The sequence below is a fragment of the Mesocricetus auratus genome, unplaced genomic scaffold (assembly GCF_017639785.1).
Source record: "Mesocricetus auratus isolate SY011 unplaced genomic scaffold, BCM_Maur_2.0 Super-Scaffold_100694, whole genome shotgun sequence".
Classification (NCBI taxonomy): Eukaryota; Metazoa; Chordata; class Mammalia; order Rodentia; family Cricetidae; genus Mesocricetus; species Mesocricetus auratus.
The window spans coordinates 3,731,374-3,745,709 of record NW_024429268.1 but is presented as its reverse complement, the minus strand read 5'-3'; the positions used below and the strand labels follow the sequence as shown (position 1 = coordinate 3,745,709).

Here is a 14,336-nt window from a genome sequence, read left to right as displayed (position 1 = left end):
TAACCCACACACACTTGAGTTTTGACAAAGTAGCTAAGACTATGCAATGGAAAAAAAGAAAGCATCTTCACCAAATGGTGCTGGCATAACTGAGTACTGGCATTCAGAAGACTGCAGATAGATCCATGTTTATCGCCTTGTACAAACCTTAAGTCCAAATGGATCAAAGATCTCAAAATAAATCCAGCCACACTGAAACTTTTAGAAGACAAAGTGGGAGATACTCTTCAACGAGTTGGTACAGGAGACCACTTCCTGAACATAACACCAATGGCACAGACACTGAGATCAAGAACTAACAAATGGGAACTCCTGAAACTAAGAAGCTTCTGTAAGGCAAAGGACACAGTCAACAAGACAAAAAGGCAGTCCATAGAATGGGAAAAGATATTCACTAACCTCACATCTGATAGAGGGCTAATCTCCAAAATTTACAAAGAACTCAAGATGCAAGTCTCCAAAACACCAAAGGATCCAATTAAAAGGTGGAGTACAGAACTAAATAGAGAATTCTCAATAGAGGAGGCTAAAATGGCCAAGAGACATTCTTTCACCAAGTATTGTGTGCATTGTCAGAAGTGGCTTTCTGCCTTCCTGTGGCTTCCAGGTGATTGTTAAATGGGTCATGTGAGGTATTGCTGCTGACCATGACACGTGAGAATGGATTTTCCAGGCATAAAGGAAAAAGCAGTGTCTGCTTAGAGCTTTGCTGGGATGCCTGTGGTGGGTAGTAAGTGGGGATAAGAAAATGTTTACTCAAGATAATCAGTCTTTTTACCATGAGATTCTCCCGGCTGGAGTCAAGAATGATGACACTGAACGCAGAAAAGATAATTCAACTGAAAACCTTAGGCAAAGAATTTTGGAAGAAAAGCAATTTTTAAACTTACTATCAACTCTGCTTAAAATGCAGTATCTGTTTTGCTTCAGAAATAGAGAAAGACAAAGGAAGGGAAGACATCACGCTGCCACAGGGATGAAATCTGTAGCGTGCACTAGAGACTTGGACAGCAAAGATAGGGTGTGCACTGAATTACATGTTACACAGAGACAATAAGCAATGCATTTAGGTGAATACTTTATTACACACAATCTAACAAACTTCATCTGAAGGCATTATACTGTGTTTCCAGTAGTCACTGTGCTGCTAAACACAAAGTTTATAGTTTATACTACTTAAGCACACAGACTGCAGGAATTTTATTTTTCAACATTCCTACTAGATGCTGTTTGTAGCAGACTCATTATCATTTGCTCAGATGTGAATGAATTCTATCCAAAAAGCAAGGTTAGAGCTAAAGGGAGTGGGTTGTCAATTATTTAAGGTGCAGAATTCCATATCTATATACAAAGTAAAGTGGTATGAGGAAAAAATGTACTAATAAGCCAGTACTAGCTATTTGGATACAAGAGATTTTATATAACACATCCTAATGCTGTTAAACTGCCTTCAAAATAATCCTTCCTTGTAACACAAAACATAAATGACTGAGAGACTGATATTGGGGCTCAAACTTCAAGATGAAGATCAGAAAAGCAAAGGGTTGGCTACTAGCTCTTACTTCTATCTCAGGCTGAAAGGGCTGATCCAAGCATGAGCTTTTCAGCAAGTCTCAAACTGCTGCCTCTCTTCAGTGTGGCTGGAGAATGGAAAAAGCCTCTCTGAACCTCGCTTCTGTCTTATCTACCTCCCTAATGTTGGGATTAAAGGTGTGAGCTTCAATTTTCTTTTTAGGGTGATTCACTCTTTAGATTTGAGTGGCCTTAGACTCACAGAGACCTATCTATCTCTTAAACCTGTGTCCAAGGATTAAAGGTGTGTACCACTACCTCCTAACTTCCGACTGCTAGGAATTAAAGATGTGTGCCTGGCTTCTATGACTTTGCTTTCTGAATCTTCAGGCAACATTTAATAAATCAAAAACAATGTATCACTATCCTACTTTACTCTTTCCATAAAGCAATACACAATCTTAGCTTTGAACAGCTAGAACAGCACTCATCGTATAAAGTCTCATTGACTAGACATTACTGTTCTATCTGGGACTAGGGAGCTTTAGACAGTTGGGAGTCTAATGTTACAGAACAAGTCAGTGCTCAATTTTAGCAGAAAAAATTTAAATACAGATTTAAAAGTGAGTATAGATCAGACCTCAAACACTTCTTGCATAGGGGATATTTAATTCAACTTATCAGATATTTACCAGGTGTATACTGTATGCGATGGCATCTGAATACAATAGTTACTACAGTCACAAAGATGTGATGTTTCATAGTGAAAACATCTGACGCAAAGTTGAGCTTGGGAAAACTGTATTAGTGAAAAGGTAAGAGATTTGTGAGAACTTTTCTGCACAAAAAGTTAAGTAAGCGAGGTTCTTGTAAGTGTTTCTGAGTGTAAATACATACACATATGACCCATTTGCTGGCAATGAAGACTACAAAACTACGAAGAAAAAAAGGGGGGAATTAGAAAACATGAAATGAAGGACACAAAGCCAACAAACATTTTGACTGCTGAGACCATAGTTTTTATGGTCTGAATGTTGATGTCCCTTCAAAATTCCTGTATCAAAACGTAATCCTCAGTGTGCTGGTATTAAAAAGTGGGGTCAGACTGTATAGAGGTGGTTGAATCATCAGGGTAAAATCAATGAATGGATTTATGGACCTTACAAGAGAGGTACAGAACAAGTTGTCTTTTCCTTTCAACGTATAATGGCACACCATGGAGGCAGTCTATGTACTAGAGGAGACAATCCCTCAACACATAAGGATCTGCTGGAGTCCTGGCCTGAACATCTCCACCTGGGGGAGTATGAGGAATCAAATCGTGTTGTTTAGAAGCTGCCGGGTTTATGGCAGTTGTTACAACATCTGAGAATGGACTGGCGCACTGAGTTATAGGTCAGCCACTTACATCCACATATCAGAGCCTGGAAGGGGGAAGAGGCTGCACGACCTCTCCTGTACCAGAGTAGAGCTCTGCACACTTCACACAATGAAAGCTCTTCCAATAAATAGCTCTTCTCTGGTATTAGGTCGCTTTTCCCTCTTCACTTTGCCCAAAGCACTTTCCAAAAGAAGCTTGTACGCTTGAGCAGAGAATGACAGCAGCTGATGGAAGGGAAAGTAAAGTATGGGGTTATTTTCTTAGCAGGAAGCAGTGTTGGGAATGGAGCAGGGTGCTATGTACCAGAATGCACCGTGTGATGATAAAGGCCGAGAGAGGCCCAACATAGCACAAAAAAAGGTCCCATCTCTTATTTATGAACATGAAAGAACTAGAGGCATACATACAGGTTAATGCCAATTCTTCACTTTAACAAATAGAAAAGACCGGCTCACGGACAGTGAATTACTTTGTGTAATTTATTTGCTTTATGCTTCCCTCTGTGATTCAGCTGAGACATAATACGCAGAATTCAATAAGTACAGTCAGTGATAAATGCTATTAGGGTCACTAATAGGTTATTTGCTCCTCCCAAGTTTCCTGGAACAAAGTGCAGCAATCTGCTCAGCTGGATTTTACGTTTTTGACTCTGCCTTTTCCCTCCACGGCTTTAAGAAAAGGACCAGGGAACCACGCTTCTACATAGTACACTATCCTACAAGGCAAGTGTCTTAGCAGTAGAAGCAGTGGGAGGCTTCTGTCCCTGCCAGCTTCTGGCTTTATCCCATTGCTCCCATCCCTTTATATGGAAAACCAAGCACGGATGCTGAAAGTGGGCAGGGCTCTGCAGCACTGCATCAACAGCCAGGTTAGAGGAGCCCCAGAAAGGAACCCTGATAAGGGCTTAGGCAAAGACCCTCAGAAACCTAGGGCCACTAAGTGATAACTACTACTGATGAAATTTAAAGGGATCTTTGGAAGGCACTTAAAAGAAATGCAAAAGACTAACAGTTGAGTATCTCTGTTCAAACAGCGTCTCACACTCAAACAGGAAAATAAAATAAATAAGCAATATAATACTAATGTCATGGAATTTAATTACAAAATCTATGTACATGGAGCATTTTCCATCTCCACAGTTTTAAATTGGTCAATCTCATCATCAACTCCCCCATATTACTTTATCCAATCAAAGCAGACAATATAATTGCTTACTCCCTCCTCGTTAATTCTCTTGTATTCACTCAAAGACTCCTGGTTCCGGGTTCTATGTCACTGCTTACTCCCATTGTCTCCTTGCTGTCTTCTGACCCACTCAGAGTTTGGACATGCTCTGATGCAGCTAAGTCACTGCCTGCTTTCCCTTCTTTCTTCATGGTTTATTCAACCAAGTTCTGCTGCCTTATATGCCATGCATTCAAGGCTCAGTCCTATGCCTGCCCTCAGCTCAAAAATCAAGAATCCATCAACCTGCCCACTGTTATCCCAGCTTGTAGCAGAGTTCTGCCCCAAATCCAAACTGCTCCCTTTTTACCCTCACCAATGTCATCCAATGAAAATTCTTTTTTTTTCAGCTATTAAGTTCAAAACCTTTATGGTCATCCTTCACTTTTTCTTTCTCTTCGTAACTGATTGTTCCACCAATTCTATGGTTCCTTTACAAAATCTGTTCCCCAACTGTCTTTGTTAATATGTTCCATGATATAATCTTGATAAAACAACTGATGTAATTCTACTGCCCCCAATCCCAAGGTATCATCCCTTCTGACCCACAATGAATCATTAATAGTCTCTCCACTCTCCAGGTGTTTTTAAAATCAATCCACAGGTACCACCCTTCTTCTCCCCCCTTTTTTATTTAAATTAGAAACAAGCTTGTTTTACATGTCAATCCCAGTTCCCTTCCCTCCCCTCCTCCCCTGCCCCCCAATCCCTATCCCTTTCTGCTCCCCAGGGAGGGTGAGACCTTCTATGGTGGATCATCAAAGTCTGTAGTATCATTTGGAGAAGGGCCTAGGACCTTCCCTGGGTGTCTACTCTGAGAGAGTATCCCTCTCAAAGTCCATTCATGTACCAGGGATAAATAGTGATCCACTACCAGAGGTCCTATAGATTATTCAGGCCTTCTAAATGACACCCACGTTCAGGGATTCTGGGTCAGTCCAGATATCACTCCGGGCCCATGAGCTCCCCCTTGTTCAGGTCAGCTGTTTCTGTGGGTCTCTCCAGTCCGGTCTTGACCCGTGTGCTAATCAATCCTCCCTCTCTGTCACTGGATTCCAGAAGTTCAGCTCAGTGTTTAGTTGTGGGTGTCTGCTTCTGCTTCCACAAACTACTTGATCAAGGCTCTAGGATAAGGTAGTCATCAATCACATTATCAGGGAAGGGCATTTAAGGTAGCCTCTCCACTACTGCTTATATTGTTAGTTAGGGTCATCCTTGTAGATCTCTGTACATTTCCCTAGTGCCAGATTTCTCTTTAAACCTATAATGGCTGCCTCTATTAAGGAATCTCTTTTCTTGCTCTCCTCTATTCTTCCCATGACTCAATCTTCCTGGTCCTTCATGTGTTCCTTCCCCCTCCTCTTCTCCCCTTCTCTTTCTTCTAACTTTCTTTCTCCTTCCCCCCATGCTCCCAATTTGCTCAGGAGATCTTGTCCCTTTCCAGTTCTCTGGGGACCATGTATGTCTCTCTTAGGTTCCTCCTTGTTTTCTAGCTCTTCTGGTGGTGTGGACTGTAGGCTGGTAATCCTTTTCTCTATGCCTAACAACCATATATGAGTAAGTACATACCATGTATGTCTTTTTGTGAATGGGTCACCTCACTCACGATGGTTTCTTCTAGTTCCATCCATTTGCTTGTGAATTTCAAGACTTTTTTTCCCAATGAATAGTACTCCATTGTGTAAATGAGGTTCCGCCCTTCTTATCCTAATAAATTCCCATCTTTCCAAATCTGATATAGGTTATCAGCAAAGATTTTCATTGTTTCTCCCTAACAAGCCCAATTATAATGCAACTTCATATATTTTTCTTCAAAGTATGCTACGTCAGCCTATTTCTTAATCATTCAAATGAGCATTTATTTATCTTGTACTCTGAGAACAGAATGCAGCTGCAGCAGTGGCATGGATTGCAGAGGCCTTGAATGGAGGTACCGGACTCCCTTTACCCTGGGACCTCTCTTGCTAGCATGTAGAATAACTTGGACAAGTTTCCTGGAGGTTGGAAGATGAGAAGGAAGAGTTGGTGCCTAACTATCTTGATAGGGGATGTCCTTCTTTATGCTGTGAATGTTTATCTTATTGATTAATGAATAAAGCTGTTTTGGCCAATGAACAGGCATGATCTAGTCAAGTGGGAAATCCAAACCGGGACAGAGACAGGGAGTAGGATGGAATCAAGGAGATATCATGTAGCTGCCAAGGGAGCAAGAGGCCCAGGCATCACTGGTAAGCCAAGACAATGTAGATATACACAGACTAATAGAAATGGGTTAATAGTTAAGAGAGAGCTAGCCAATAAGAAGCCTGAGTCATCGGTCGAACAATTTATAATTAATGTAAGCCTCTGTATGCTTACTTGGGACTAAGTAGGCTGCAGGACTTGGTGGGACAGAAACTTCCATTCATACCAACTCTCACCAAGCTGTGATATAATAAGCAATACATGTTTTTCGTTTCAATCTTCTGACAAAAGGGACTCTAAGACCCTTAGAATCTCCGGATAATACAATTTTTCTGATGATATGATTGGTGACTGGAGTCTCTAGGGTCAGCCTTGGGTTGGAGGATGGTCACCACCAAAGATATGAACATGATTATAAGGTTAATATTATCAGCTAGCTCAAAGGCACGGTGCAGAGAAGTAGACTGAGTTAATCAGCAATAGGCAATAGCTTCACTTATCGTGTCTATTGTCCTAGCTTCCTCTTGTTGCTGTGATGCAATATTCTATCCAAAGGCAACTCAGAGGAGCAAAGGGATTGCACCTTCCAGGTTCCTGTCAATTATGGAAGAACTCAAGCAAGGAATCTGAAGGCAGAATTGGTTTATGTTCCATGTACCATTACTGCTGACCAAGGAATTCAGAGTCAAGAGACTCCAGTGGAGACCAGGGAGGAGGATGCTTATTGGCTTGCTCACTAGCTCAGCCTCCTCTAGTTTTGCTGTACGGTCGAGGACTCCCTACCTAGGACAGTGCTGTGCACAGTGGGTTGGGTCCTCATACATCAGTCATCAGTAGAAATAATTCCACATAGATATGGCCGTGGGTGTAGGGTAAAAGTCAGAGTTCACTTCCATGTTTTGAAAACCCACAAATACATGAGCTTAAACACCCACCAATCCCTGAGCTGGGAATCCTATCATTCTCTGCACTAATACGAAATTCAGGATTTGAAATCCCACCACTTCCTCGGGAATCTCCGCCCCCAAGAAACACTATATAAGCCTGTCTCCTGCTCAAGTTTCCTGCTGCTTGTCACCTGAGCAGAGGCAGCCACCCATTTGTGTGTTTCCCAATACATCTCTTGAATTAGATTTGTTGTGCAGTGAGACTCTGTGGTATTCCTTGGCTCCCAACTGCGAGGATACATTTCCCCTCAGAGCTGTAACATGTGCACTGAGGAAATATTTCCCCTTGGAGTTTTAACACATACAATGGGCTAACATGAAAAAAGACAATTCTTTTTTCACGTGAATATGTTTATCTTATTGATTAATGAATAAAGCTGTTTTGGCCAATGGACAGGCAGGATCTAGTCAAGTGGGAAATCCAAACCGGGATAGAGACAGGTAGTAGGGTCCAGTCTATGCTGGAGAGGATGTGGAGAAAGAACAACACTCCTCCACTGATGGTGGGAGTGCAAATTTGTATGACCACTCTGGGAATCAGTATGGCAGTTTCTCAGGAAAATTGGAATCAGTCTACCCCAAGATCCAGCAATTCCTCTCCTGGGCATATACCCAAAGAATGCACATTCATACAACAAGGACATATGTTCAACTATGTTCATAGCAATGTTGTTTGTAATAGCCAGAACCCGGAAGTAACCCAGATTCCCTGCAACTGAAGAGTGGATAGAGAAAATGTGATACATTTACACAATGGAGTACTGTTCAACGGAAAAAAACAACGGAATCTTGAAATTCACCCGCATATAGATGGAACTAGTAGAAATCATCCTGAGTGAGGTAACCCAGTCACAAAAAGACATACATGGTATGTACACACTCATATATGGTTTTTAGGCATAGAGAAAAGGATTACCAGCCTATAATCCACACCACCAGAAAACAAGGAAGAGCCCAAGAGAAAAACTCATGGTCCCCCAAAGAAGGGAAGGGGGACAAGAACCCCTGAGAAAATTGGGAGAAGGGGAGAAGCAAGGGAGGAGAACAGGAGAAACTGAGTCAGGGGAGGAATAGAAGAGAGCAAGAAAGGAGATGCCTTGATAAAGGGAGCCACTGTAGGTTTGGAGAGAGGTCGGCACAGAGGACATGTTAGGGAATCCACAGGGATGACTCCAACTAAGAATCTAGGCAGTGGTAGAGAGGCTGCCTTTGATGCCCTTCGCCTATGATGAGATTGATGACTACCTCGTTACCATTCCTAGAGTCTTGACCCAGTAAATGATCATAGCAGAAGCTGGCACCCACAGCTAAACACTGAGCCATACTCCAGGAATCCAGGAACTGGAGATACCCACAGAAACAGTTGACCTGATCCTAGTCGTAAAGCAGGGGAACCAGAATTAGACCAAACCAAGCCCTCTGAATGTGGGTGCTATCCTAGAGGCCAAGGCAGTCTATGGGACCTCTAACAGTAGAGCCAGGGTTTATTTCTAGGTCATAAATGGACTTTGGGAGCCCATTCCCTAAGGAGATATACTATTGCAGCTCAGAAATGGGAAGGAGGGCCTGGGCCCTCCCCCAGATAATGTGATGGGACTCTGATGATTCTCAGTGGAGGGTCTCACTATCCCTGGGGAGTGGGTGTTGGATGGGCTGGGGGTCAGTGGGAAGCATGGGAGGATAGGAGGGTGAGGGAATGAAGGGATGCACATGTAAATAAGAGTGTTTCTAAAAATAAAAATAATAATTAAAGAAATAAAGAATTCCAAAGTTATGTATTTGTTGGCAAGCTTCTTCTGAGGATGTTTGTCCCTTAATGAAAGCATGGTAGAGACTTGGGTTCATAGGATAATATCTGTGCATTTCAGCTGTCTGGAAGTTTCCATATGTCACTGACAAGATGAAATTTCCTTCAGTAGTTAGTGACCAGGTCCTATTTATACAGCTCTACAACCCTCTGCTTGTCAGTCATTACTCCCTACCAGCAGCCTATATATTTATACTTCAATTACCACAAACTTCTGCAACATCAGAATTAAAAGGATATGGTTTGCTAAGCTTAAAAAAAAATAAAGAGAAGAATAGATATTCTGGAGAGAAAATTATCAAACTTAATTTAAATTATTTTTAAGTCATAATTTGGCCCATGTTTTATACCGAAGAAATTATCTCAGCTTCCAGAAGCTCAGTTATATTTAAGAACCCTATCAAGTTTTATTCATCATGGTTTTATTTATAAAACACTCTGAATTATACACATTTCTTATATGTACACGATGAGCTAAGAATTAATGTCAAAACTGTATATATATATATAAAACATGGTATGTGTGTATATAGTATTAAATATGTATTATATAAAAGAACATGTGCATAAAATTCTTTTTATTACAAATAAGCATTTATATATATTTATTCAATAATGCAGAAATGTAACTCTTAAAAATTAAAAAAATCCATAGAAGAAATAATGATGGTTATTTATATAAATGTGATTTCAGGCTTTATTATTTAAAGGTTTTCCTATATTTCTGTATATTTATCGAATTCATTCTAATAAACTTTTATTATTCCCATAAGGGCACAGGTGAATGGGACAGAGAAGGACAAAGACAGCAAGGTTGTCACACCTGCACTCCACCTCCTCTCCTAGGGAAGCGAGGCAGAAGAGCCCATATTGAAGACTTGCCCATGCTGCACAGTGAGGACAGCCCAGCCAGAGAAAGTGATGAGACCTGTCTCAACACCTAATCAAGAAAGAGCCTGGTATTGCAGCTTAGGGCCAGAGCACTTGCCTAACAGGAGTGAGGTCCTGGGTTCACCTGTAAGAATTCCAGAAACAATGAACCATAGAGCTTAACAGAGTTGAATCCTAAGGATTCTCTATAAACCAATGCATCTTTTTTGCATTCTTTTTCTTAATGAGCATCTTAAAATTAATCAACACAGGTTCATCTGTTACCAGATAAGCAAAAACAGACTAGTTAAGTCTTTGGTGATGGGACTTGTCTTGATGACCTTTGCTACTATCTGCTAGCTTGACTTTTTCCTAAGCAAAGCATCATGGGATTGATTAGCATAATGGCCCTCCACTTCCCTGCAAAGGAGGAGAGCTTTGGAGAGCTAATGGCACAGGAAGAGCTCTCTCTGAAAGCCTGATTACTGCTAACAGGATTCATCAGACCACTGTGTTATGCAAGAACGTTCTCTTCAATGACTGATAAAATGCTAAGATGACAGAAACTGCAGTTGTTTTTCTTGTTCCTAACGGAGGGAACTGCTCTCCAGTCACTAATAACCAACTAATGTACAGCCAAGCAGGAAGAAATTGAATACACACTGGAGGCCGCAGTGATAAATAAGTGGATTTCACAAGAAGTAAAAGAATGATGATCGCACAAAGAAAACGGCACTGGAGCTGCCAAGCTCAGCTGCCTTTTTACTTATTATGCCAGAAGTCAGAAACGGTTTTTGTCCCCTTCTGTTCTTTCTGTAAGGATGATTTTTTTAAATGAAAATTGAACAAACTACGGAATTTTCATTTTAATTTTTAAAAAAATCTGTGTATTATTTTAATTAATATCTATTTAAATTAAAATCATATTTTACATTCCAATGCCACTTCCCTCTTCATCCTGTCCTCCCATTCCCCCCACCATCAACCCATCCACCGCCCGTCCATCCACTCCTCAGGGAGGGTGAGGCCTCCCATGGAGGATCATCAAAGTCTGTTATATCATTTGGGGGCAGGGTCTAGGCCCTCCCCCATGTATCTAGGCTGAGAGAGTATTCCTCCAAATGGAATGGGCTCTCAAAGCCCATTTGTATACTATACTGCCCATAGACTGCCTAGGTCCCCCAACTGACACCCACGTTCAGGGGGCCTGGTTTGGTCTTATGCTGGTTTCCCAGCTGTCAGACTTGGGTCGCTGAGCTCCCACTTGTACAGATCAGCTGTTCCTGTGGTTCCCCCATCATGGCCTTAACCCCTTTGCTCAGCATTCCTCGCCCTCTACTACTGGATTCCAGGAGTTTGGCTCAGTGCTAGCTCTGAATTTCTGCTTCTGCTTCCATCAGCAGCTACTGTATGAAGGCTCTAGGATGGCATTTAAGGTAGCCATCATGCTCATTATAGGGGAAGGGCATTTAAGGTAGCCCTTATTGTTTAGATTCTTAGTTGGGGTCATCCTGGTGGATCCCTGGATATTTCCCTAGTGACAGATTTCTCATTAAGCTCATAATGGCTCCTTCTGTTAAGATATCTCTTCCCTTGCTTTCCTTCTCTGTTCTTCCCCCAACTGGACCTTCCTGATCCCTAATGTTCTCTGCCAGTCTCCCCTTCTCCCCTCCTCTTTCTCCTAACTCCCTTCCTGCTCTTCCTGTGAGAATACTCAACCTGACATGGAAAACCAAAATACCCAGGATAGCCAAAACAACCCTGTACAAAAAAGAATGTCTGGAGGCCTCAGCATCCCTGACTTGGATCTTTACTATAGAGCTATAGTAATGAAAACAGCTTGGTATTGGCACAAAAACAGACAGGTAGACCAATGGAATCTAATGACCCTGATATTAATCCACACACCTATGAACACCTGATTTTTGACAAAGAAGCTAAAATTATACAATGGAAAAAATAAAGCAATAAATGGTGCTGGCATAACTGGATACTGATATGTAGAAGACTGCAGACAGATCCATGTCTACTGCCATGCACAACAAAACTTGTCACTGAATTATTAAAATAAAGCACTGCCTTATATTCATGAACTATTGTTTACATGCAAAAAAAGAAAATAGGATCTGGCCTTTAATCCTAGCACTTGGGAGGCAGAGGCAGGCAGATCTCTGTGAGTTCGAGGACAGCCTGGTTTACAGTGCTAGTTCCAGGAAAGCCAAAAGGTTACATAGAGAAACCCTGTCTGGGAATAAAAAAAAAAAAAAAAGAAAGGAAGGAAGGAAGCAAGGGAGGGAGAGAGGAAGGGAGAGAGGGACGGAGGGAGGGAAAGAAAGAGAAAAGAGAAAAAAGAAGAAAAAGGAGCTAGAGAGATATCTCAGAGGTTAAGAGCACTGGATTCTCTCACAGAAGACCTGGGTTCTGTTCCTAGCACCCATGTGGTAGCTCACGCCATCTGTAGCTCCAGTAGATCTGATATCCTCTTCTGGCCTCTGAGGAGACCAGGCACACTCATGATGCACAAACATATTTTCAGGTAAAACACCCATACTCATTAAAAAGATTATAATATTCTCTTAATTCCTACAAGGTTTAGGTCGAATAAAAGAAATCCCTGTCATTCATAACACATGAACTTGTCTCAGTAACATACTTTTAAAATAATTCTATGAGAATTGCTACATGTCTGCATTGTATAACCCTACTTCCCCCAACTTTTCCGAGGTCCATCATCCCTTCTCATCCAACTTTGAGTCCTCCCGTGTCCACCCATCAAGGCCATTTGTTCTGTCCAGATATTCTTTTCAAACTACGAAGGATCCTCAGAAGTCAGGAGAGTTTTTTATTACACATGGCCACTTCATCCCTTTCACTATTGTTAAACAAAAGAAAGCCTGCCAGCGCTGACGATTGGTTTCTTTCCCCCACATCTTTCCACTGTATGTTGTCATCTGCCTTCTTAATCACAGCCATTGTGATTGGAGTGAGACTGTACTTGAATTTGCATTTCCTTCATGGCTAAGAATATTGAACAACTTTTCAGACATGTATTGTACATTTGTATTTTTTAAGATCTACCTATTCAATTTGTTACACACAGAGCACTATGAGAACAATCCGGGGTGCCTTGTAGAACTGAAAACAACTACTGTGTGATCCAGCTACAATCCCTCAGGTGTATACTCAAGGGACTCAGGGCGCAGTCCCACAGAGACAGCCTTGCATGTCCATTTTGTACTCTAAATAATACCCTGTTCACAGATCCACTTCCATGCCTACCAGCAGAAGATAAGGATCATGTGCTGAATTTGCACAATGGAATTCTGACAAGCCCTAAAGAAAATGAAAGGGTGACATTTCATGAAAGTAGAAGAAAATGGAAACTATTGAGTGCAACAAGCCAGACGTAGGGAAGCAAATGCCATGTTTTCTGTCATATGGAAAACATAAATTTAAAAGTTTGTGTGCACTTACATGTTTGTGTGTCCAAAAGTACCATAGAGATCATGGCAGGGTAGTAAGGGATCTTCAGAAATGTGAGAGACAGAGAGAAGGAGTAGTGGAATGCATGTCATAACAAAGAAGGAGACAGCTTTGGGGAAGAATGGAAACAACAGAAGGAAGGAGGACAGCGGGGGAGGGGAAGGAATGCAAACAAGGTATAAAGGATGATTATATATGACGATGCCACGATAAACTCCATCATCTTCTGCGTGTATTTAGTTACTTGTTGCTCTTGCAAAATGCCAGACAAAAGCAACTTCTGGAAGGAAGGGTTTAATTTAACTCAAAGTTCAATGGTAGTCTATCATGGTGAGGGAGTCATGGCGCCAGAGAATGAGGGACCGGGCATACTGTATCTGTAGTCAGGAAACACAGAGCAGTCAATGTCCATGCACGGCTCTCTTCCTTCTATTTACCCAGTCTGGGAATACAGCACATGGATGGTACTGCTGACATTTAAGACAGATCCTTCCACCACAACTAACCTAATCTAGATAATTCCTCATAGACAAGCCGAGACATGAACTTCTACAGTGACTCTAAATCCCATCAAGCTAACAAGCAAGATTAATGTCACAGGATGGTAACTTTAAAAGTGTTTAAAAACTAAAAAAGATGGATGAATATGGGAAACACAGCATTAAGCAAGATGAACTAAAGACAGGGAAACAGAGCCACATGTTCTCTCTCATGTTTAGATCCTATCTAATGTACATACATACACACACACACACACACACACACACACACACACACACACACACACACGAAAAGGATTCTGGGAGAAGTTACAAAGGCGGATCAGGAGGGTACCAGGGAGTTAGGGATGAAGGAGCAAGAGAATTTACTAAAACACTTTGTTTCCAAATGCAATATGTTATTTAGTAACCCAGTATGCTAATCAAAA

General features: G+C 41.5%; 1 protein-coding gene and 1 long non-coding RNA gene across 10 annotated transcripts in view; one reads left to right on the top strand and one right to left on the bottom strand.

Annotated features, from left to right (window-relative positions):
- LOC121137758 overlaps positions 1–12,825 on the top strand; it is a 316,737-nt gene extending 303,912 nt beyond the window's left edge. The window contains exon 4 of the long non-coding RNA XR_005875063.1: positions 12,650–12,825. This is a non-coding gene — a long non-coding RNA (uncharacterized LOC121137758). The remainder of the gene's footprint in view (positions 1–12,649) is intronic.
- The window catches only part of Tpk1 (thiamin pyrophosphokinase 1), a 312,826-nt gene that overhangs the window by 174,470 nt on the left and 124,020 nt on the right, over positions 1–14,336 (bottom strand). The window lies entirely within an intron of this gene.